The sequence below is a fragment of the Camelus ferus genome, chromosome 15, assembly GCF_009834535.1.
Source record: "Camelus ferus isolate YT-003-E chromosome 15, BCGSAC_Cfer_1.0, whole genome shotgun sequence".
Classification (NCBI taxonomy): Eukaryota; Metazoa; Chordata; class Mammalia; order Artiodactyla; family Camelidae; genus Camelus; species Camelus ferus.
In genome coordinates this window covers 53,619,055-53,643,828 of record NC_045710.1, presented here as the reverse complement: position 1 = coordinate 53,643,828, position 24,774 = coordinate 53,619,055, and the positions used below count along the sequence as shown (strand labels likewise).

The window sequence follows — 24,774 nt, the reverse complement described above, 5'->3', positions numbered from 1 at the left end:
CTGTGGAAAATACTGCTCACCGTCCCTGTAGCAATGACTATTATCTCTTTTACAGACTCACTGTCTTCGGAGTCCTTCATTATTTCAAGTGATCTTATTTTGTGTATTTCTTTGTGTTATACCACTACAAAGAACAACAGCTCTGGGAAGGCATGGATTTTGCTTTTCTGATATCCAGAGGCATCCTTGAATCATAGGTGGTGCACAATTCATTGCTGAATGAATGAATGAATAGATGAGTGCAGTTTGTTTAGTGTGAGTGCAGATTCTAAGTATTAAGTATTGATAGAGGAAAAAAATAATTCCCTAAAGGCATGATTGAGCCAAAGTAAGGAAATGATGTGGAATTTTTTTACATCTTACTTGTTGTATGAAACATTAGTAAGTAGAGGCTTAAATGTCTTCAAGTTTTCTGTCAAACCAGTTACGGCTTTAGCAAGCAGCAGAGTTTAGCATACATAGTTTCTTGTAAAATGATAACTTACTAAGGGCTTAAGTGGAGTTGCTGAAACAAATGCAGTAAGTGTATTTTAAGAAATGTCTCTCTCTGGTGTCATGTGTCAGACTCAGACATATCACTTGAGTTCTGTCTTTCTACAGAGCAGGGCCATACAAAGTAAATGCAACACAAGTCACATGTATAATTTAAAATGATTATAACCACATTATAAAAAGTAAAAATAAACAGGAGAAATGACATTTAATAATAATATTTTTACTTAACCCAATCTAAAATAATATTTCAACATGTATTAAATACAAAAAGATTAATGAGATCTTTTTGCATTCTTTCTTCTGTACTAAGCCTTTGAAATCCAGTGTGTTTTATACTTAATGGAACATCTCAATTTTGTCTAGCCATGTCATGCTTAATGACTAATGGTTACCGTATTGGACCAGGCAAGACTATAGCTGTTTGCCTGTGTGACTATTGTTTAAGAGCTTTATCAGGCTACGTCACTTCAGCCGTGTCACTTGAAAACTTCGGGACTCCACCTTTTTAGTGATGTTAGCTTTGCTAATAGAGGAAAATTCTCTTTCTTCACTAATCTGTCTGTGAATCTCCCAATATAAGAAAGATGGTCCGATCGTAAAGGGCACATTATGGTTTTTCAGGAAAACATTAATAACAATATCATGTGTTTAATTGTACATTGAACATGCCCCAAGTTATTATTCAAGGCTAAATTTCATGGTACAAACTACCCAGCTTTTATACATCATTCACGGCAAGGTGTTACACATTGAAAAATCCTCATCAAAGAAAAGAACTTCTGTTCACAAGATCATCTTGAGAAAAATGTGACTATGTAGTAGGAAAGCCTCTCTTGTCTTGATACCACTGGACATGTGAAAACGTTCTCCACCAAGAACACTGGCATTTTCCCCTTTATAAGGTTTTTTTCGGTCATTCATCAGTGTGCTACGTATCATTTTTCTAAATAGTATTGTCAAATTATACTGAAAGAGATACATATGGAAAAAACACAGAAACCCATTCTGACAGAAGTGGATTATTATACTTACTTGAGGGTAGGTGGTTTTTAGTTTAATTTCTTATCCCCAATTTCTATATACTATGGTTGTTTTCATGGTGTATTCAGAAGGTCTTGAGCTATTTACAGCAACCTAGAAATCAGACCTGGGGACAAGGGAGAATAGCTGGGGAGCTGAAGACAAGGGCATTTCTCCTTGCCACTTGCATGTGGGGCCACTGTGCACTTGAGAACTGTGAACCACAAACATGCCCACTAGATAGAAAAGGGCTCCCTTAGCTTCTCAGCCTGGCTTCCTAATTCCTCTTCTCTTCCTTTCTCTCTGCTCTACCTTATCCGCCCTCCCTCTGCTTTTCTCCACTTGTGAGACCTACAGACATGTAGCAACAGCTGAAGGACAATAGAAGCTAAAGCCCAGTGGGAAATCATAGTGTGTTTGGGCATAAAACATTGAAGGAATTTGCTATATCACCTCATCACACACGGAGCCTATATTATATTTTATATTATTAGCTTGTATTATTTTATTTTCAAAGTAGCTCAATATCAGAAAGAATTATTCTGGCTATGAAGCAAAGACAATGTGCCAGTCTGTCTCCTTTCTCTCTTCTTCCTTTCCCCATCTTGCCCCTTAATGCCCTCATTCTATGCTCAGTCCCAAATGACTTTGGTATTTATAATTCAGAATCTATTTGTTTCTACAAACAATAGCCAGGAAACAATGCAAGGATCAAATCTGGCAACGAAAAAAAAAAACTCTCTGACTTCCATTTAACAACAACAACAACAAAATCCCAAAAAATCTCTAAAAATTGAATTTGAGGACACTTGCAAACACTTTTTCTATAAGAAAACTAGACAGGATTTTATTTAAATCTGGCCTTTTCTATTAGAATATTTTATAGTCTTTGTTAACTTAATCAAACAGTAGGCAAACAAGCTGTCCAGAACTGTGTGTCTTAATCTCTTCTGTAACAGTTATTAACATGACATCTAAAAAAAAAAAATGACTTGAACGTATATGTAATAAATATTACTTACACTAGAAGCAACCACAAATCTCTTCGAAATACAAAGAAATCCCACATACACCAACACATCAGGGGGAAAAAAATCCTGATTTGGCTTTCAAAGTCATCAGTTTTATCCCCAGGAAATAGGTCCAATTTACTGACAGCTATAAGCTGGACAGTAAATTAACTCTGTAATATCATCTCTGCTGTTGTTAAACCATGGGTCCCATTCAAGAATCATCGTCCAGCTGTTCCACGAAGCCCACATAAAGATACACCAACCCTGAAAGTAACCTCTTTCCCAGTTCTTTGCAAAGGCACAGGATTTATGGGGATCTATTAGGGAAGCCAGGCTAATAAAAACAGGAAAATACCCTAGTGCTCTTGGCAGTGCACTGTGCTTATATAAACCTCTTAGAAGACATAGGCTAAACATTACCTGACATACATCTCAGCAATGTTCTCCTACGGCAGTCTACCCCAGCAACAGAAAGAAAAGCACAAGTAAACAAACAAATGGGAGCTAACTGAACTCACAAGCTTCCGCACAGCAAAGGAAACCGTAAGCAAAACAAAAAGACAACCGACTGAATGGGAGAAAATACTTGCAAATGATTCGACTGACACAGGCTTCATTTCCAGACTACATAATCAGCTCATACAACTTAATAACCAAAAAACAAACAACCCAATCCAAAAATGGGCAGAAGACCTGAACACGCATTTCTCCAATGAAAACATACAAATGGCCAACAGGCACATGAAGAAATGCTCAGTATCTCTCATTATCAGATAAATGCAAATCAAAACTACACACCAGTCAGAAAGGCCATCATTCAACAAGTGTTTAAACTTCTCTGTCCAAGGTGATATTCTTGCTCTTCAGTGAATGAAATTCTAGGGGAAGCTAGCCAATAATGTTCAACAATGCAGTCTATGGATCGTGACTAGGAATAAATAAATCTGTCCAATGAAAAGTTTGTTTATAACAAGTCCTATTTTCTCCTATGGTTTTCCTTTGCCCTCAAACTGCAAATGTATATAGTAATGACAGTCATCAAATTCCTCCTAAGAGCAGAGTGATGGGTATGGCAAAATAGGGCTGACAGAACATTAGAAATAAAAGCATGTCTTTCCTTCTTACTTTTTAAACCTTTTGTGATGTTCTTTTCTAGAGCCAAATCTTCCATTCAATAAGGAAAAAAAAACTTCTGATATGTAAGTTGCTGAAGTAATTACTTCTTATAGCTATTTTTTGAAGAATTGAGGATTTTAGATAATAAAAAAGATTTTGATCTATTTTTTTCCTTTTTATGATTTCACTATTATTAGGACCCTGAGTAATATAACTGCCTCCTCCAAATTCCGCTTTTTAATTTAGGATAGCTAGATCTCTAGTCTGATGCTTGTTGTAGGTAGTCCTTCCTGAAAAGATTAAGATTAGATGGAAAGACAGTGGAAATCTATAAAATTCTCAAAACTGAGAACAATGTTTGAATCCATTTATTAACACCCAAAAATGAGAAGGGGTGTAATTCATGCTAAGAAGAGTAAAAGGAATAAAAATAATTCTTAGCAAATGTAGTAATCTTTAAGGGTTGATCCAAAGAACATATACACAAGAAAATGATAAAGTTTAAAGACTTATGTTGATTCATAGGTGATTGAATTAAGGCAGGTTATCAAAGGAAAATTGTACAGCATCACAATTCAAAGATAAAGCCCTGAAAATTTAAGAAGTTTAATAAGCTTGGAGATGACTCATTTAGGAGTAAAAACCTGACATCTGAAAACATTACAATGATAAAAGGAAAATTTGATTGAAATAACCTTCCAGTAGGGTGACGGCTCTGATATGTTTGGAGGGTTCTAAGTTTTGAAGCCTACCATAGGATTTAAGTACACAGCATCTTAAAATGTCAGATATATTAGCAGCTACTATAAAACCATTTTGTAGCATCAATAATGTGCACACACAGCCACTTCTCAGAAGCAACACCTGGAAGAGGTCCTAAGGATGTTATGGACATCTGTTTGCTTTCATTTGCTTAGACACCAAGACGCAAAGACTTAACTCTCAACTTTCCCAGCTTATCCCTTCAAAATACAGTTTTTGAATCCTGACTCCTCTCTAGCTAGGTTATCTGGGATACATTTGTTAGTCTCTGCGCCTCAGTTTCCTCACTTTAACACAGTATCTACCAATAGGATTGTTAAAAAGATTAAAGCTCTTGAAAGAGGGCCAGGCATGTCGTAGTTTCTCAACATGATGAGAACTTAGCATTTGCTGTGGTGTGGAGGTGGCCTTTTGTTGCTTCACTACCTAGCAGAAAAGATGGTTTGTGAGGGGTGTGTGTCAATGCACCCAATTGGAGGTGCAGAGGGAGGTGAAATTGATAGTTTCACAATCTCTGATTTATTCCCTTGTGTTTCAGACAGTGTCTTGAATTCTCAGGGTCTTATCTAAGACCAGCAGATAACAGAGAGAGAATTTAATAGTAATGATACAGGATGAACGTTTTCATGGCAAAAACTGAACCAGAAAAATACACACTGATTCTAATTTTATTGTAGATAAAGTTAATTAGGTAAGCAAGAATATAGATTGATAGATGATTGATAGATAAAGATATAAAGTTATAGTTCAGTTATATCACAGGTAGTTCTTGAGATATGAAAAGAGTATTTGATGAGTTAATATATATGCATGCATGTTAAAATTGGTAAGCATTAATATAATAAATTCCATCTGCTATAATTACAGTCTTATGTTATATAAGGGATTACCAACAACCTTATGTTATACCAACTACAGGTTCTCAATATTAGAAAAAATAAATAAAAGCTAATACATTTCTCTAAAAAGTTAACTGCCAAACACTGCAAAGCACCACCTTACAGGGGTAACATTCAAGTTGATTAATACAATATTTTTTCCCACAAGTGGAATCATGTCCCTATAATTCAAGGATCCTGATGAAGAAGTAATGGTAAAGTGAAATTTTTGACAACTGGCAATATAGCCATATTATATAGATCATTTTTGTTATGATTTGCCAAAGAATCTTAAATTTTCTCCTATCTAAACTTTAACAAGCACAAATTATAGATCTCTTTCCATATTCTCTGCAATAACATTTGCAGTAAATTTGATTTATACTACTGTCCCAGGTATCCAGTGCTATACTGTCACTGAGATTACTGAAATGGTAGTTCTGCTAGATGATATAGCAATCCAAATGGCAGAACTTGGACCAATCTCGTCTATATTAAAATTACCTTCTCTGTAAGGAACCTATAATTCTTTCCTTTTCTTTCACAATTTTGCCTCTATTTTGAGTTTTATGAATAATTGCTTTTCTACTAATCAAAAACAAATTCTAGTATACTAGATACACTACCATTGATCACTATAAGTACTAATGTACTTATATAGTACTAATGTACTACTGTGGTGGGGCTCCCATGGGCCCGCAGGACCACCTGGCCCACAAGGTGCCAGGGACCCAACTCCACTTCCCCTTTGCAATTTACACTTGAGCAATATCCAGCATGACGTGTCTGAAGAACTAAAAGAAAGCCAAGATCACTGACATACTGAGTGGAGGAGAGTGGCACGAAGTGGACAGACAAGGAGGCAGGGGCCAGATCACGCAAGGACTTGTAGGCTGAGGGGAGGAGTTCCAGTTTTATTCTAGGTCTGGTGGGAAATGACAGGGTCTAGTTTGCATATTTGAGAGATGCCTCTGGTAGCTCGCTGGGGATGGGCTGGACAGAGGCAAGAGGGGGAGGGGACATCGTGTCAAATTGGACTGGAGAAGGCAGAACTACGGAGACAGTAAAAAGATTAGTGGTTGCCAGGGGGCTGGAGAGGTAGAAGGGATGCAGAGGTGGAGCACAGAGGATTTTTAGGGCAGTGAAACGAGTCTGTATGACACTACACAATGGCAGCTACAAGTCATCACACACTTGTCAAAACCCATAGGAATGGGTTCAGCGCCATGCGGGAACCCTCCTGTAAACTATGGACTTTGGGTGATGACGTGTCCATGTAGGTTCACCGACTGTAACCAGCGTTCACTAGTGGGGGTTGCTGATAGTGGGGGAGGTGGTGCCAGTAGGGGGAGAAAGGGTACACAGGAAATCTCTGTACTTTGTGCTCAATTTTGCAGGGAACCTACCTAAAACTGCTCTAAAACATAGAGCTCATCAATTAAAAACATTAAATTCACCTGTTTCTGTTCACTTTTAAAAAATGCGGCCATAAGTAAAGGTAAACTTTCACGTGTGGCTCTCATCGTGTCTCTCCAGGCTAACACAGAGTGAGAAGGGATGGTGGTGGTTTGGACTAGGGCAGTGGTGGGAGAGGTGCAGTGGAGAAGACACAGCTGAGATGGGTCTTTGGAGAGAGCACTGGCAGCTCTTGCTGTTAAACTGGATGTTGGGGGTGAGGGAGAGGAAGGGGAGTATCAGAAATGGTAGCGTTGGTTCTGGCTTGAGCACTTGGATGGACAGGGTATCACTGCCTTGAACGGGGAAGACTTAGGGGAGGGGGAACTTTGGAAGGCAGGTGGGGGTGGGGAGCTGCATATTCCTTTGGGACAAAGTGAGTTTGAGGTACCTGTAAGATGCCAAATAGCGATGTCAAGCGGACAGTTGGATGTCTGGGCCTGGTCCTCAGGAGCAAAGTCTGGGGAGAAGATCTCAATTTGGAAGCAACCACTTGGGAAAAAACAAGGTCCCTCCTCTGGGTCTGAATCTCACCACAAACAGTCAGACACAGATGGACAGAGATGTCAGTGCACACCCCTGCTCTCCCAGTTACAGCAAAACCTTCTGAATATGCAAATGTTCTCTCTGGGCAACCTGTGGTCTCTGCAAGTCACCAATTCTGCCACTTTGCTCCCCTCCCTCCAGCCCCTAAAACTCCCTTTCTGGGTTCCCACCTCCCAAACTTCCCTGGCAAAAACTATGGCACGGGAGCCCACCGCAGACAGCCTTTGCCAGTGAGCTGCGGGTCAGGATGTTTGCACAAATGCCTCACAGCATCATTTTATCTTGAGGGATGTCAACTCAAAAAATGTTAGTTCATGTCACTGTCGGTGGAAATGCCAAAAATCAGCTTTCTTTCATCAGAAAATGGAATAATTAACTTTGCAACTGTGTCCCAAACTGCTAATTAATGGGTTTTCCCCACGTGATTTGTCAGGCTACACGGTGAGCAGAATAGCAGCCTGGGCCCCTGGAGGATTCGCGCCTCATCTCCTCTCCACCCTCGGAGTCAAGAGTTGGAAGAAGTTACGGGAAAACCAGTGGAGGAAAGCAAGGCCAGAGGAAAACGCTGTTACTTAGGGACCGAGAGTTCTCCTTTTCCTTTCAAAATCCATTTCTCACCACTTGGCTCTCCCACATCGCTGTCCCCAGCTGATCTCAAAATTGTGGTGGTTAGTCTTAGTTGATGGGCTCAGCCAACACCTGTCACCCAAACTTGGAGGTCAAATCAGATGCCTCTCTCCCTCACCTGAGATGGTAGGGGGCAGTGGTTAAATCCTGGAGGTAGACAGATGTGGGTTGCAGTGCCAGTCTGAGTTCCTACCAGCTGTGCGCCCAGAGCAAAACACTCCCCTGGCTCCCCTGCCAACCACCTCACTTCTAAAATGGGATTCGTAGTAGAACTACATCAGCAGGTTACTGGAAGCTTAAAGAAGATGACAAACACAAAGCCACAGGCATGCTGTTTCAGACGTGGTAAGTCTTCAACAAACAGGGCTATTAGTGCACCTCTTACCCCGTCTCCATCTATACTGCCCCTGACATGGCTCAAGCTCCTCCTCTGTCCACCTCTTCAATGAGGGTCAGTCCATCCCCACTGTGAGTGCTAGACAAGTTTTCCCACTGTGCAAATGTGAGCATGTGGTGGGTTAGACTACTGGTCCCAATTCTTACTCCACTGTATCAGGACTATCCATCCATACCCTTTGCCTGCAGCTTTGCAGAGCCTCCCGCTGTAGATGGAGAGTACTGCCCCACGCCACTGAATGTGTCAAGTATTTTTAAATTTTAATTGTGGTAAAATACACATAAAATTCACCACTTTCTCCTTCAGCAAGCTACTATCAACATTGGCTGCTAATAGCTTTCACCCCCTCCTTTCTCTGGAGAATTGCCATTGCCCAAACAGGATCTGCCAGCTTGTAGCCAGTGATTGACTGACAAGGGAGGGGCTTTTCCAAGGGCCTTAAGACGGGACCAAGGCCGGGGTGCCCTTTTTGCCTCTCCATTGGACCATGTTGAAGTTGACCTCCAGCTGACAGCACATCCTGACTTAACATTCTTCATCTGCTTTATTGTGTTTCCTTAACTTTCCTTCTCCTGAGAGCAGTCCCCTGCTAAAGCATTTTCACAATAACCCCCATGAGCAGTAATAGATGGTTGTCGTCTTAAGCCACTGAGTATTGAGGTGTTTTGTTATGTGGCATTATGAACTGATACAATTAGAGCACGTAATACACGGAATTCTCTCCAGCCATTAAAAACAATGATTAGGGCTTTACATATTGACTCCAAAACAAGTCAACAAGGCAATGTTGCTTGAAAAAAAAGTTGGCCGCAACAGAGCACGTATAGCAGCATTCTTTCTGTTAAAGAAAGTTAATATGTGCTTCCGTGAGAGATTCAGGTACAGAGAAATTTCTGGCAGGGACTTCAGTGGTTAACAGTGTCTATTACTGTGTGGTGGGATTATAGACAATATATTCCTTTTGTCTTTCCACTTACTTTATACCATTTGGTGTTTAAATTGAATTTTCTTTTTTATCTGAATTAAAGTTCTTTAAAAAAATATTTACCAACTTAACCATTTTTAACCATACACTTTAGTAGTGTTAAGTACCTTCACATCATCATGCAACAAAACTCCAGAACTCTTTTCATCTTGTAAAACTGAAACTCTATCAATTGACCAACAATTCCCCATTTCTCCCTCCCCTCACCTCTAGCAACCACCATCCTACTTTCTGTCTCTATGAATTTGACTACTCTAGGTACCTAACATAAGTAGGGTCATACAGTATTTGTCCTTTCTTATTTCACTCAGCATAATGTACTCCTGGTTCATCCATGTTGCAGTCTGTGTCAGAATCTCCTTCCTTTTTAAGCTTGACTAATATTCCTACTGATGTTGGGCTTAGCCATGTGACCTGCTCTGTCCAGTGAAATGTTAGCAGAAGGATATGATGCATGCAGGAGCTTTACATGTGCTTGCATAGCTTAGCTTGGTTTCATGTACTCTGATGAAATGCCATGTGAAGATTAGGCCCCAGATAGCTGCTGACTCTTCATCCTGGATCCCAAAATGAAGACACAGCAGACCTGAGCCCAGCAGACCTGGAAGCCTGGAGTCCAGCCTGGCCCAGCCAAACCCAGTCAAGGTTAACTAAAAGTCAGATGACCCATGAACATTAAAATAAATCTTTGGGATTGTTTGTTAATGCAGCAAAAACTACTCCCCTGCAATGCCACCTCTGCCCAGAGCCCTTCCTCCCTGGGTGCATTAAATGTGTACTTCCTGAATAGAGATGGAGGCTCTCAGCTTAAGAGAGCTCTTGATCACCATCTTGTCCCTGCTATAGGCATGACTTCTCCCGTCACAAGAATACCACCAGGCAACTTACAGACCACAAAGGCTCATAGACTAAATTGGGATGCTTCAATCATGCTGTTCATTAAACCAATTAAGACACAAAGCAAAAAAAAATCAAGAAAAAAAGATTTGAGGTTGGTTGGCACATTTAAGATGGGGTACATCTTAAATGGGTGGGTGGAAGGACCAAATGACCCCAGAACCCTGAGGTATGCAATGTTCATATGTCCTGTCTCTCTGTCACATCAGCCTTCCCTGCTGATGCATGGTTCAGAGGACCAGAGTTAAAGTTTCAGCAAGGGGGTCCAATAGACAGAAGGTGCTGGGGTCAATCACACACATGAGTCTATTGAAGAGATAAAGTCAAGTACATATGCCTAGACCCTGCTGCAGCTGGACCACTCACCTCTGAACAGCCATGGGTTTTACCTGCATTTCTTGGACAGACCATATGTTGGGGCTGAACAAGACCAGGATTGGTAACACCAGTGGGTGGTCAATTTAGGGATGACCTAGCTGTCAAATGAGAAGTGGCACAATTATGACGTGGCCTTTCCACCCATTTCTATTTATGGTACTCTTGTCTGTTCTACCATATATGTCATTTCATTTATGATTAGCAGGTTACTAACATTCTTACTATCTATATTTTTAACACATCTTACGAATTCTGCCTGAGTCTCACAAGCTCATTCATGGTGTATACTTAAAACATCCTCTAAGTTTTGCCTCTGTTGCATAATGCCAAGCGCTTCTTATGAGGTTCATCCATCTTTTTGTTTTTCTTGTCCTTTTAGAAGAACTACATATTCTCAAGTAATAGAGTAAATATGCAATACATTTTTCAAACTACCCACTTTCCTGCAACTCTACCACCCCAGCCTTGGTCCAAACCGCCACCATCTCTCACCCCACTGGCCTCTTAACTGCTCTCCCTGCTGCCACAATGACTGCCTACAAAGTAATCAGAGGGTGGCTTCAGAAAAGGAGAATCTCTTCCTGTTCAGACTGGCTATAAAGTCTAAACTCCTGAGTGGCATTAAGACCTACTGTGCTACAATGACAATTGCCTCTCCTCTCACTTCATGTCCCGCCATTCCCATCTCCCCACACTGTGCCCTCTCAGCACCAGCCCCATCCAGAATGAGCTCCTTTCCATGTACCTGCTCAACTCACTCCATGAATAGATACATCTTTTTCAAACTGTCCTTCTGTCCAAGTCTGGGTGGGAGGAAACGGGGACTGAACCTGTGATGCATTTCAGGATAGACACTTAAAGAATTTAGGAAGTTATCAGACCAGATGTTCAAAATCTGCTCTCTCAGGGACAATTCTCATTCATGTATTCATTTAACACATATTTATGAGTGCCCACCAGGTGCCAGGCACTGAGCAAGGTGCTAAAGACAGGCGGATGAGTGAAACAGACATAGTCTCCCAAATCACAGGCCTCTCCAAGAATACCCCATTCCAGGCCCCATCCTGCTCTGTAATCTGGAAGGTTCACCCCCGAAAGCAGCGCCTGCCAGATGAAAGCAGGCTCCGGGAAGCTCTGAGTACTCACGGCCTCTAAGCCCATCTTGCACTCCACTCTTCATCCTGCTCCCTGGCTTCTGGCCTCTGGGTCTATTTCCTGTTATCAGCCCATTGCTTGGACTTCTGACTCTCTGACTTCTGATTTCCCTCATAAATTCAAGCCCCAAACCAGACCCAGGTATTGCAGCCTTGACCTCAGCATCAGCACCCGGAAGTCCACCCCTCCAGTCTGGAAGTCCACTCCACCAGTTGGGAAGTCCAGGGCACCAGTCTGGAAGTAGTTTCAGGCCTCACTCTTCCCTGCGCCTCCACGGGCCAGTGCCTGCCTTCCATGAATACAGCGTTATCCGTGGGCTGGGCTGGCTCTCTACTTCCCCTCAGGCCCATGAGCCACTGTGCCCTGCCACTGAGGCACAACTCGGAAGCACCATCTCCTTGGGCTCTTTTTCCTGCTCTGTCTGAACTGAGCTCATTTACTTGAAATTAGTTGGGAATTAAAAAAGCCCCTAGTTTATCAGCATGCTATGATTCCCCTCCTGCCACCCCCTCTGCAGCATGATGGATTGCCTGGTGCCGGGACACAGCCCCAGTCGAGGAGTCAGTAAGCTCCACATGGTCCCCGGCACAGACAGATAGGGAGGCCCAGTCCTGACCATGATTCATTAGCTCCGCAAAGCCTATTGAGCGGAGTTCCATCAAGACTGATGCTTCCTCCTTGTAACAGCATTTCCAAAATTTTCTATTACATTTTGATTATGTTTATAGCATCTCGCTGGTCTAGGGGAAGATGCAATCTTGTTCCCAGTGTGTGTCTTCGTGGGCTGTCTCCGTGCCTTGCATGGTCCTGCCTGCTTGGTCTCTGTCCCCGAGAGCCCCTCACTTGCTGGGCAGTGAGAAAGACCTCTGTTGCCTCTCAAGATCAGGTTGGAGGAAGCCAGGGTCCACTCACCTGGTGCCCAAGGTCCACTCTCAGGCAGCTCTGATTTTTGAGCACAAACCCCAAAGGTGTTCTAAGGCCTGGTAGGTAAAGAGAAAACTGGAGAGCACAGATGTTTCCTGAGGCCTGCTAGATATCGGGGAAGGAACCAGGCAGCCCCCATTTGTCTACCTGGTTCCCATGGGCACAGTACAGGGCCTTGTCAAATGTCTGGTAAACTCCATATTTAAATATGTGTGTGTGTGTGTGTGTGTGTGTGTGTGTGTGTGTGGTGTGTATCATAGGTCATCCCACAGGCGATCTGAGTGATTTACAGGAAATGGTGAAAAATGAATAAAGAATAAGAATTAGGACCAGGAAAATGCAAATCAGCTAAAAATGTTAAGACCAAAAGTAAAAAATATAATATATATACAGCAATATATATTTACTTTATTTTCTACTTACATGAGATGACAGATGTACACTAAACTTACTATGATAATCACTTGAAGATGTATGTAAATCAAATCATTGTCATACACCTTAAACTTATATCATGCTGTTTGTCAATTATATCAATAAAACTGGAAGGAAAAAAATTAAATTAAAATAATACATATTTATATAATATATAAGTATATATCTAAATACATATTATCTTAAGTTAATGTATATTTTATCTTAATATATAATTATTATTATAATGATAATTTATATATATATATAAAAAAAGTAAGATCCCACACAGCCTATGCTTCGGCCTTTAATTTGGTCTGAGTTTCCTGATAGTCAAAGAGAAAAAGGAAACAAAATTAGTTACTTAGGTCTTACTGTCATTAATAAAAGAATGAAAAAAGCCAGTTCCCCAAGGGACCCTTAGGGTTTCTTCAATTGTGATTCTAAAGGAAATTTCATATTAGGGAGTTCTTAATTACAGGCTGTAAGAAATGTGTTAAGCCAGTTAAAATGTTTCTTATTCTGACACTACTGACATTTTTGGATGGATAAGTTTTGCTATGGTGGGGTCCATGCTGTACATTATAGAGTGTTGGCCTCTACCCACTAGATGCCCCTTGCATCCCCTCCTCAGCTGAGACAACCAAAATGTCTCCAGACACTGTCAAATGTCCCCTGGGGCAGAGTTACTAGATTTAGCAACGAGAAATTCAGGATGCCCAGTAAAATTTGCGCTTCAGATAAACAATGAAAAATATTTTAAGTATGCCCCATGCAATATTTGGGACATACTTATACTAAAGAATCATTCCACTTTTTATCTGAAATTCAAATCTAACTGAGAATCCTGTATTTTATTAAATGATCCCTCCTGATGAACAACATCTTTTGGTGGGAACAAGATCCCCAGGATACACTGCAAGGAGCCCACTCCCTACATCAGATTTTTTTAAGTGTTATAATAGTGAAAATGTGTTTTTCCCTCCAGTGCTTCTATTTATTTACATGTAACCAACAGTTTGTCTTCTGTTTCATATCTTTTTTAACTGTGAAACCCCACTGTGAAGTATCTTGCAAATAAGTTGTACAAATGTTTTTATCAAAAAAAAACTCTGATTGATAAAACACTGAGTTAATGCCCTCAAGATAGCAGATAATGGAGCCAGGGGGTTCCAGAAAGCTCTTTCTTGTAGCATCTATAGAACAAGAAGATAACTCTACAATGCAATTTTTTAAAAGCAATTCTTTGTAATTCTAAATAATATCCTTCTACATCATTTTCTGCTTGATGCAAGGTTAAAACCTAGAGATACTTCACTACAACCTGCCCCTAGCCTACCGGCCCAGAATCCCTTGGCAAAAAGGTACAGGTGAGTTTCACCTGCTGGCTTGGAATGACCCCATGCTGGGCTTCCTGTGGCCATTGGGATTACCATCTTTAGAAATAATCCATTCTCGAATTAATTCTAAAAACTGGTTAGGCATTTAGAAAGATAGCAAATTGGATACCTCCCTCTGTGCTCATTCCAAAATAAATTCCGGATGTATCAAATATCTTAAGCATAGAAATGAAACCATAATAGTACTAGGGAAAAAATACAGGATAACTTAGAATTTCAGAAAGGGAAAAGTCTTTTTGTGTTACTTTCTGGACAAGATCCAGGAGCTGTTGAAAAAAACAAAAGATTGAGAGATTTAACTACATTAAGAATGTATAACTCTGCACGGCCAACAGAAAAAAAAGGAAGGCAGCAAACTCTGGGAATAATATAAGCAACATAAAATAGAGAACTAATTTTTCCATTACATAAAGAGGCCCTCACAAATCAATAAAGGGAAAAAATAGAAAACTAGGCTTGAAAAAAAATGAAGAGTTCCCAGAAAAATATAAATGGCTTTTAAACACATGAAAGAGTGATCAACCTCTCACAGATACAAATTAAAACCATACTTTTAAACCTCTTTGTATCTATCAGATGGGCAAAGATCAAAGTGTTTAATAGCATGCTGGCGGTAAGAGTAGGAGGAAACAAAGACGGTGTTCTTGGGAACACATGCGCTGGTGCTCACCTGCGGGAGGCATTTTGGTAGCATGCATTCAAATTTTAAATTTTGAACTGTTTGGATATTTTTTATCATGTGTATGCATTCACTTTTCAAAATGAAGTGCTTAAAATTTTTTAATAAAAAATGCCCAATTGTGCTTAAGGAAATTTACCTTATGGAAACAACCAGAGACAGGTGCTAAAATTTATATCATACAGTAGACTATTTTATAGCCATTAAAAATCATATTCATAAAGTATGATTTAGGTCATAAGGAAATGATCATGATACATCATTAAGTGAAAAAACTTAGGTATAAAATTAGGTACAAAATGGTGTGATCCTGATTTTTTAAAACAGACACAGAGAGAAATGCCTGTGAGATAGGAAGGCTATTTCCCAAATGTTAGCAGCCATGTTCTCGGGGTTGTGGGTTTGCAGGTAATTGGTAGTCCTTTTTTATACTTTGTATAAATTCCACATCTCCTATGAAAAGACATTAATTTTATAATAAAGAGCATTAAATTTTATGTGAAAAAAGAGAAAATTCCACTGGCTTACTAATATTTAATGTAAAATAAATTCCCACTAAGATGAATACCAAGTTCCCTAGACTCTCCATGAAGCTTAGGGTCTGCCTTTATTAAATGAAAATGCTGAGTTCTAGTGGGGGACTGTTTGGGCGCCAGCCTCACCTTGGTAAAAGACTCAGGCATTGCAGAGAGAGGGCCGTGTCTCAGTCCCAGGGGATTCACAAGAGGATGGGGGAAGGGGAGGACAGAGGTGCTGGCCCCATGATATTACCTGGAACTCTTCCCCACATGTTTTGGCTAAAACCACTAAAAACTATTCCCAGAAGAAAGCTAGAATAGCTCCTCCAAGTCCAACAAATCTTCAAAGCCCACCACACCCAGGCAGGCCTCCCTGATAACACCTCCTCTGCTTTCTTAGGACAGTGTGGCACCACTCCTCAGGTCCCCCATTATTTACTGTACTATAAAAATGTTTTACTTTATCAATAACAGCTACCATTTATTTCACAACACACACTAATGCTAAACACTTTATATTCATTAGTCTGTTCAACCTTCACAACAACCCTAGGACGAAGCCTCTATAAGTTGTATAGTTGAGCAAACTGATGCCCAGAGGGATCCAGTTACTCACTCAGAATCTTACAGACAGTAATGGCGGCACCAGGACTCAAACTTAGTTCAGTTATTTCAAAGACCATCATCTCAACCATGATGAAATGCTGAACTCTTTTATGATGTGCTTCTCAGAATCAGAGACTTTTGCTTCTGGGCAGACCCTGCCAACTATTCACACCTCCTCCTGACCACAGCCACTGAATATTGCCTTGGGAAACTCTCAGCCCACATCACATGCATTTCTCATACTGTCATTCAAGGTGTCCCACCCTTCCTGGCCACATGACTTCAGCTAAGCCAATCATGTTCATTCACTGGAGTCTCCAAAGGGTGATGTAGAGAGGCCCCCTGATTCTTGTAACTGGACTCCCCATCCTCAGAGCTGAACCTACGGACCTCATATTCTCCATAAAATTCCTGGTTTTGCTTGAGTTAGCCAGAGTTTGCTCAATTTAGTTTGCAACCTAACCATACCTGAAAGTAAAAGTTCAAAAGTAAAAGACAAAAATTATCAACAAAATAAAAATTTAGCAAACCAAATTCAGCAACATGTGACCAAGTGGCATTTAACCAGGAGTGCAAGTTTGGGTTAACACAGAAACATCAATCAATGCAATACACCATATTAATAGAATAATGGATAAAAACCATATGATCATCTCAACAGAGGCAGAAAAAGCATTGGGAAAAAATCCAATACCCTTTTATTAACAAACCAGAAATATTAATAAACTGGAAAACCCACAGCTAGCATCATACTTAATGGTGAAAAACAAAACGCTTTTCTCCTAAGATCAGAAACACAACAAGGATGTCTGCTCTTGCCACTTCTATTCAACATTGCACTAGAGTCTCTACTCAGGGCAATTAAAAGAGAAAAAGAAATAAAACACAGACAGAAATAAAAGGAAGATTTTCCAGATTGGAGAACAAGAAGTAAAATTTTCTGTATTCACAGACGACATTATCTTATATATAGAAAATCCTAAAGAGTCTACAAAAAATTTTAAAAATATGAGTTCAGCATATTTGCAGGATACAAGGTCAATGTACTAAAATCCATTGTATTTCTACACACTTGCAATAAACAATCCAAAAATAAAATTAAGAAAACATTCCATATCAAAAAGTATAAAATACTTTAGAATAAATTTAACAACAATGCAAGACTCATATACTTAAAACTACAAAAATATCATTGAAAACAGTTAAAGAGGGCCTGAATAAATGGAAAGATGTCTGATGTTCATGAACGTACTATTGTTAATAAGGCAGGATTCCTCAAATTGATCTGTAGTATCCCTACCAAAAATTTCAGATGACTTTTTTGCAGAAATTGACAAGGTGAGCCTAAAAATATATATGGAAATGCCAAAACAGACAAAAACAGACAAAATAGACTAAACCATCTTGAAAAAGAACGATCACACTTCCCAATTTCAAAACGTACTATACAGCTACAGTAATCTACAGTTACTGACATAAAAACATAAAAACCTGTGGCCTGGGCCGGCTGGGTCCCCAACCTCAACATCCCCACCCCACCACCGACCAGGTCCCAGCACCCAACCAGTACCACTACCGCCCGGGCCAGGCCACATCCCCCTAGCCCCACTTCCCCAGCTCACCTCCGCCCCATCCCCCGTCACTGTCTCCCCACCCCCAGCCAGGCCTGGTCCCCAACTGGACCCCCAAGACCGGTCTGCTTTTCCTCACACGGAAGTTTCTGCCCCCACACTCTACCCCATTAAGTCCTAAACTACAGTCCCTGCAAACCAAGCTGACCCCTCATGCCTCACCCCAGGTCCCCCCACCGTCCAGAGATGATCCCCTTCTCCCGGGATTACCCCCTACACCTCAGCCGGATCCCCCCAACTCCAGGCGCCCCTCACCCAGGGAGGGCCACCTCACTTCCTCAGCTGGGTCACTTCCACTCCCAGCGGCCGTCTCACCCCTCAGCCTATCCCCCGTCACCGCAGGATTCCCCCCTCACTCCCAGTGCACCCCTACTCAGGGATGACCCCCTCACCCTGCCAGGGGCAGGATGGTCTGGACCTGGTCACCATGGCGACAGCTGCCAGATGGGGATCTCATGCAGTGTGCGAGCACACAGCCCTGTGTCCTGTGTCTAAGGCTCCTGGGAGCAGCGCGGGCGGGGGGTGGGGGGGTGGGACGCAGTTCCAATTCCCACCAGGGCGCCCTGCCTACCCAGGGCCTTATCTGAGCAAGCAGCTCAGGGTGGTCCTGGGCTGCACCCTGCTCACCAGTGGGCCTTGGGTGGTTTGATGGCCCGGATGGTGAACCGGACACCAAAGGCGGAGGCCCTGCGCACACGGACCTGCGAGGAGGAGGGTACGGCGATGCTGGGGATGGACAGCAGGCAGCGGCAGCGGCAGCGGTGGGGGCTAGGGGCGGCCCTGCTAAAGGCAATCAAGTTGCTCCCATCACCCCCATGGCCTGGCCTGGGGGAGGCCCTCTTCTGCTCCAGCATCATGGACCGCACTCCTCCCTGTCAGCCTCCTCCTGGGAGGCGGGCAGGGTGGGGTCAGTGGGGTTTGCAGTGGCCATGGTGGAATTGAGGCTGCCCCTTGAGAGCGCGGGGATTTGATCCCATTTCCCGCTGTCACTGTCACCGCCCCGGCACACTGACTGCACCATGCCCGCCTCCCAGGAGCAGACTGACCTGTAACTTGTGACCTGAGGACGTGGGGCAGCAGAGGCCGCCCCCAGGACAGGACGCGGGGGAGATGGGAGCAAATCGACAGGCTCCCAGGGGCAGACCCCTCTGCCCGCTGCCGTCGATGCCGCCGCCCCCGCACCCCGACAGCACCACGTCGCCTCCCAGAAGCAGGCTGGCCGCGAGTTGTGCACCCCCCGAACATAGGGGAGCACAGGCCACCCCAGTCCAGGCCGCGGGGGAATAGGGAACAAACCCAGGGGCTCACACGCGGAAGCACCCATCCCACCGCGGCGGCTCCGTGACCGCACCGCACCCGCCTGCCGGGAGCAGGCCCTGACCCGAGGGCCGGTCGGAGGTGCTCCGGGGCCGTCCGGCGCCCTCCCACCTCCCGGGGCTGCACCCGCTTTTCCAAACCTGGGTATAAGCGGCGACGACGAAGACGCGGGGTTCTATAATTACTAATGTGGGGGCTGGGGGGGTGGGGCACCACTAGCCAGGGCGGCGGCCCGGACCCGCCTCAGGGTCCTACCGGGCCGCGAGGACCGGGCCTCACCTCCGCAGCCCTCCCTGTGCGCCTCCCCAACGGTACAGCCCAGGCCTCACCCGCCGGCTCCCCGACCTGCGCGCCCGCACCAGCGCCCCGTTACCTGCTCAGAGACGGCAGCGGAGGCGACGGCACGCGGCGGCCCAGACCCCGGGCCGCGTTCCTCCTCCAGGAGCTGGTCCAGGAGCAACCGGCTTCGGCGGACGTCCGACACGCTCTGGGCGATTCCCGCGTCTGAGCAGCTGTGCGTCCGCGCGCATGCGCGCCACACTTCCTGCCTGCGCGTCCTTCCTCCCGCCCGCAGCGCCCCTCCTCCCGCCCGCAGCAGGGTGCTTGGCAGTGGCTCCTGCTGTAAGGGAAGTAGGGACTATAGTAAATGCATTACATTTTATTTCTGTTATATGAAATGGAGTGGAATAATTACAAGTAAAATAACATTTGTTACATAAATGAATGTGATCAAGATATTCATTTGTATTAGAAAAACACACCACTTAGAGAATTTTTTTTTCGTATTTCAACATGATGTAGCATTTTACAAAATTTTGAAAAGAATTTTCTTAAAACGAGAATTGACTATCAGATCATTTAAATACTGTTTTTCAATGTGAAATTGAATTAATTTTTATAAAATTGTTTGTGAGATTGTATGAAAACTTAGCTTCCTAGTAGCTTTATAAAGAGTAGAAAGGATGAAGTATTTATACTTCTTTGGTGAGCTGAGTACATAGAATTTTTGTATCGCCAATTTCATTTAGACTTTTTTACTTTAATTTTAGGATTTTGATGTAGTTTTAATATGTCACTTAACATGTACATGGCGTTTTGTTCTTCATTGGCTCTTTTGACTAGAGAAAAAAATTAAAATTTTATTCATTCATGGATTGATCCTAATTTGTCTGTAATGTTATTGTATCACAGATGTTTTCTAAACAGTGATATAGCCTAAAATCTATATTACAATAATTTTATAAAAATAATGTAAAGTGACAGACTGATTTCACACAATAGAAACAAACTTTAGTATCACACAGTTTTAAAAAGTGTCTTTTTAAGTGTACACTAAAATTGTATTTTATTTCTTTATAGTCAAACAAAAGATCTCTGAATGAAGATTCAGAGATTTCTTGGGTTTTGTCTAAATTTAAATTGCCCTCTACTGTCAAAAACATGTACTGCTGACAAAGAGAAAATTTGACAAGTATGAAATCAAAATCTAGACAGTGAGCGATGGAAGAGAACCAGGAGCGGTAATGGCACTCTGCCCTGGGGCAATTCAGTCTGTAATGTTCTATCAGTAAATAGATGCACTCTCATTTCAAGTTAAAAGTTACTTAAAATTATTTGTAAGTTTATAAACTGTTGCTTCATTGCTTCTTTTCTTTTTCCTTAGCTTTGGTTTTAAAACTGACATTTCACTTTGGTGTCATTTACATTTTACTATAATGATCTGAACGGTGCGTATTATGACTGTCAGGATAAAAGTTAAAACTACCCATACCCTGATATTTTTATTTCACTCTTGAGGAATATTGTTGAGAAGGCTTTTCCCCCATATTTTTCAAAATCAGGACATTTTAATTTTAACTAGGAATTATATGTACTTAAAATGAAAAATATTCATCATTATGCTGAAAGAATAAAGTTAAGTAATCAGTTGATACAGTGTGGGGGAAAAAATCAACCAGACTTAAAAATATCATGCAAACAAGTAAGTGGTTGCCTATTTAGTTCAGTCTTAAAGAAGGTATTTAAACATTAAGAAGACAGTTGTAAGCGTGCTCTGTGTGTTTAAGTGTAAGCTTGGTACAATCTTTCAATTAAACTCAGTGGACCCCCCCCCCCAACCAATTTTTGCCATAAGAAATTCAGGCTAGTCAATAATGGTAAGTTGTATTTTATAATGTCCTACAAAGCTGTGAAACTTGAGGTTAGTGACAGACGTAAGTTAACAATTTTCGAAATGGTTACTGACATGTTTTATTAAAGCACTGGATGGTATATTTTAATAAGATAATATTTTGATTGAATTTTAACTTTTTGTAATAAAATCAAAAATTCAAAGTGAAATTAAAGAGCCACTGATGTAACTAAGGGATAGGAAAGCTCACAAGTTGTCAAGTGTCCAGCACGTGTAACAGGTCTTGGCTAACTAGCTCCATGAAATACTTGGTCTATATTTCAAGCAAGAACAAACTAGAAATATAAATAATAAGTACACTATTTGGAAACAAATTGCATAGGTAATATTAATCCTAAATCCCATAAAGATGTGCCCACATTTAAAAAAAAAGATCTAATGCTATGGTATCCTAAATGACCAACTAAACAATGCTTCTCTTTCTGTTGCTTTTTAGAATCAACTCTTCTCTTCTGAATTCACTTTAAGATAGTCTAATTTCTAATTAATCTAATCTAATTAATAATAGATCCTTGTTTTCTGGTGTAAGTACCATTCATTATTACAAGTCAGTTTAAGAAAAGTTTAAATCAAGGGGTTTGATACCCTCTGGCCAATGATGAGCTCAGGTAGGCCCATGGAATTCTTTCTTCTAACAAAAGGAATTTTGAACTAAATGTTACAAGATAGAAAAAAAATTGGCTCCCTGAAGAGATTACTTTTTATTTCCTATTACATGGAACCTGGGATCCACTCTTTTTACTGTCCTTTTTTGGGGGGCTGGTTGTCCAACTGTCTCCTAGTTTCTGTGGGCTGCCCAATGTGCTGATAAATTCTGTTTCTCTGTAAGCTAGCCAGTCATTTGCTTTTGTTGGCTGCCAAATAAATCTAATTGACACAATGCATGCCTTTCTCAGTGATCAGCTCATAGACTCATAGGTGATATTTACAGGAAGCTCACAGACTTCAGTTCATGACAGGGAAGCTTCGCTGAGTAAGGGCCGTGGCTGAAACCACAGGGTGTGTGTGCTCATTTCTCTTCCTTAGAACTAATACTGAGCACACTGTTTGGATACAAAAATAAAAATGATGTGTGTAATGGAGATAAAGCCATTTTAGAAAATGAAGTGTTACGACAAATTGATTTATTTGTAGTATATGTGGGACTCTAATGTTCTACAGATTAGTGCAAGAAATGCCTTCCCTAAAGGGAGTGAAATCGAGTGTGTTTAAATAGGGGAGAGAGCATGCCTAGATTCTGCATGTTTATGTATCTGCAAAAATAAACTATCTTTTTACACCTTGATAAGATGTACAATGAAACCCTTCTCTTCTTCTTATGAGAATTGTTACAGATAGAAGAAAGTATGAATTGTGGAAAGTTGCCTTTCTTTAATACATCAATAGTAACAAAATATGTCACAATCACTTAATAAAGGGATTATGGTAAACTTTCTACATTCCTGGGAATCAGCAGAAAAATCTCAAGGGACAGATCTTAAATCTTCTTCCTCAGTGTTAACCTGGACCACAGCTCAGGAAACATCTCTGAGGGTGCAAGACTGTTATTAGAAGCATGTTTAGGAATCTCTGTTTTTCAAAAACCACTTCTGCAGAAAACAACCAGGTAGTTACCAGGCATTTCTGGAAACCATATGTAACTGAGGAGATTCAACTCATTAGAAATATGATAAATTATAAATGGTAAAGGCTGAAAGGGGCAAGTTGTGGGGGAAATATAAATTAAAAATGGATGCTACAAAAATGAGAAACTCATAACTGGAAAGGAGATAACTGCCATGAATTACAAAAAGAATAAACACAAAATTGTAAAAGAAGACATCTAAATCATTAATAGTGGGAAAGGAAAGCAAGGAAAGCCACTGTGGAAAACAGTATGGAGATTCCTCAAAAGACTAGGAACAGACTTACCATATGACCCAGGAATCCAGCTCCTGGGCATGTATCCAGAAGGAACCCTACTTCAAAATGACACCTGCACCCCAATGTTCATAGCAGCACTATTTACAATGGCCAAAACATGGAAACAGCCTAAATGTCCATCAACGGATGACTGGATAAAGAAGAAGTGGTATATTTATACAATGGAATACTATTCAGCCACAAAAACTGACAACATAACGCCATTTGCAGCAACATGGATGTTCCCGGAAAATGTCACTCTAAGTGAAGTAAGCCAGAAAGAGAGAGAAAAATACCACATGAAATCACTCTTATGTGAAATCTAAAAAAAAACAAAAACAAAAACAAAACATAAATACAAAACAGAAACAGACTCATAGACATAGAATCCAAACTTGTGGTTGCCAAGGGGGCGGGGGGTAGGAAGGGTCAGACTGGGATTTTAAAAATGCAGAATAGATAAACAAGATTATACTGTATGGCACAGGGGAAAATATACAAGATCTTGTGGTAGCTCATAGCAAAAAAAAAAGTGACAATGAATATATACATCTTCACATATAACTGAAAAATTGTGGTCTACACTAGAATTTGACACAACACTGTAAAATAACTATTATCATTAAAAAAACGCAAAAAAAAAAAGAAGAAAACAACAGATGTGAGCAACACTTCAGACAAAATTAGCAGAAGGAAGGAAATAAAAAAGGTTAAAGTAGAAATAAATGATATCGGGAACAGACAGAACAATAGAAAAAAATATAAAACTAAGAGTTGGTTCTTTTAAAAGATAAACCAAATTGACAAACATTTAGCTAGACTAATTTTAAAAAGACACAAATCAATTAAATTTTACTTTTAAAAATAATTTATTTTTTTTAAATGGAGGTCTGGGGATGGAAACCAGGACACCGTGCGTGCTAAGCATGCACTCTGCCACTGAGCTATTACCTGCCCTCCAGATCAATAAAGTTTTAAATGAAAGAGGAGACACTACAATTGATACCACAGGAATATAAATAATCACAAGAGACTATTATGAAAAACTATACGGCAACAAACTGAACAACCGAGATAAAATGGGTCAATTTCTAGAAACATACAACATATAAAGAGTGAATCCCAGAGAAATAGAAAATTTGAACAATTACGAGTAAGGAGATTGAATCAGTAATTAGTAACCGCCCAACATAGAGAATCTCAGGATGAGATTGCTTCACTGGTGAATTCTACTAATCCTTGTTAAACTCTTCCAAAAACTCAGAGTGGAGTCAACACCCCTAAACTCATTTCACAAGGCCTCATTGGCCTAATACCATGGCCAGATGTGGACACTACAAAAAAGGAAAACAACAAGCCAATATCCTTGATGAGTGTGGACGTAAAAATTCTTAAATGCTAGCAGACCGAATTCAGCAGCAAATTAAAAGAACCGTACACCATCATTAAATAGAATTTATCCGTGGGA

General features: G+C 41.1%; 1 protein-coding gene across 4 annotated transcripts in view; it reads right to left on the bottom strand.

The window, feature by feature from the left end:
- LOC106729435 (actin, cytoplasmic 1-like) overlaps window positions 1-19,709 on the bottom strand; it is a 79,426-nt gene extending 59,717 nt beyond the window's left edge. For all 4 annotated transcript variants that reach the window (XM_032497844.1, XM_032497840.1, XM_032497845.1 and 1 more), the window contains exon 1: window positions 19,587-19,709. The gene's annotated coding sequence lies outside the window, so the exon portion shown is untranslated. The remainder of the gene's footprint in view (window positions 1-19,586) is intronic.
- Between the last annotated feature and the right edge of the window lie 5,065 nt (window positions 19,710-24,774).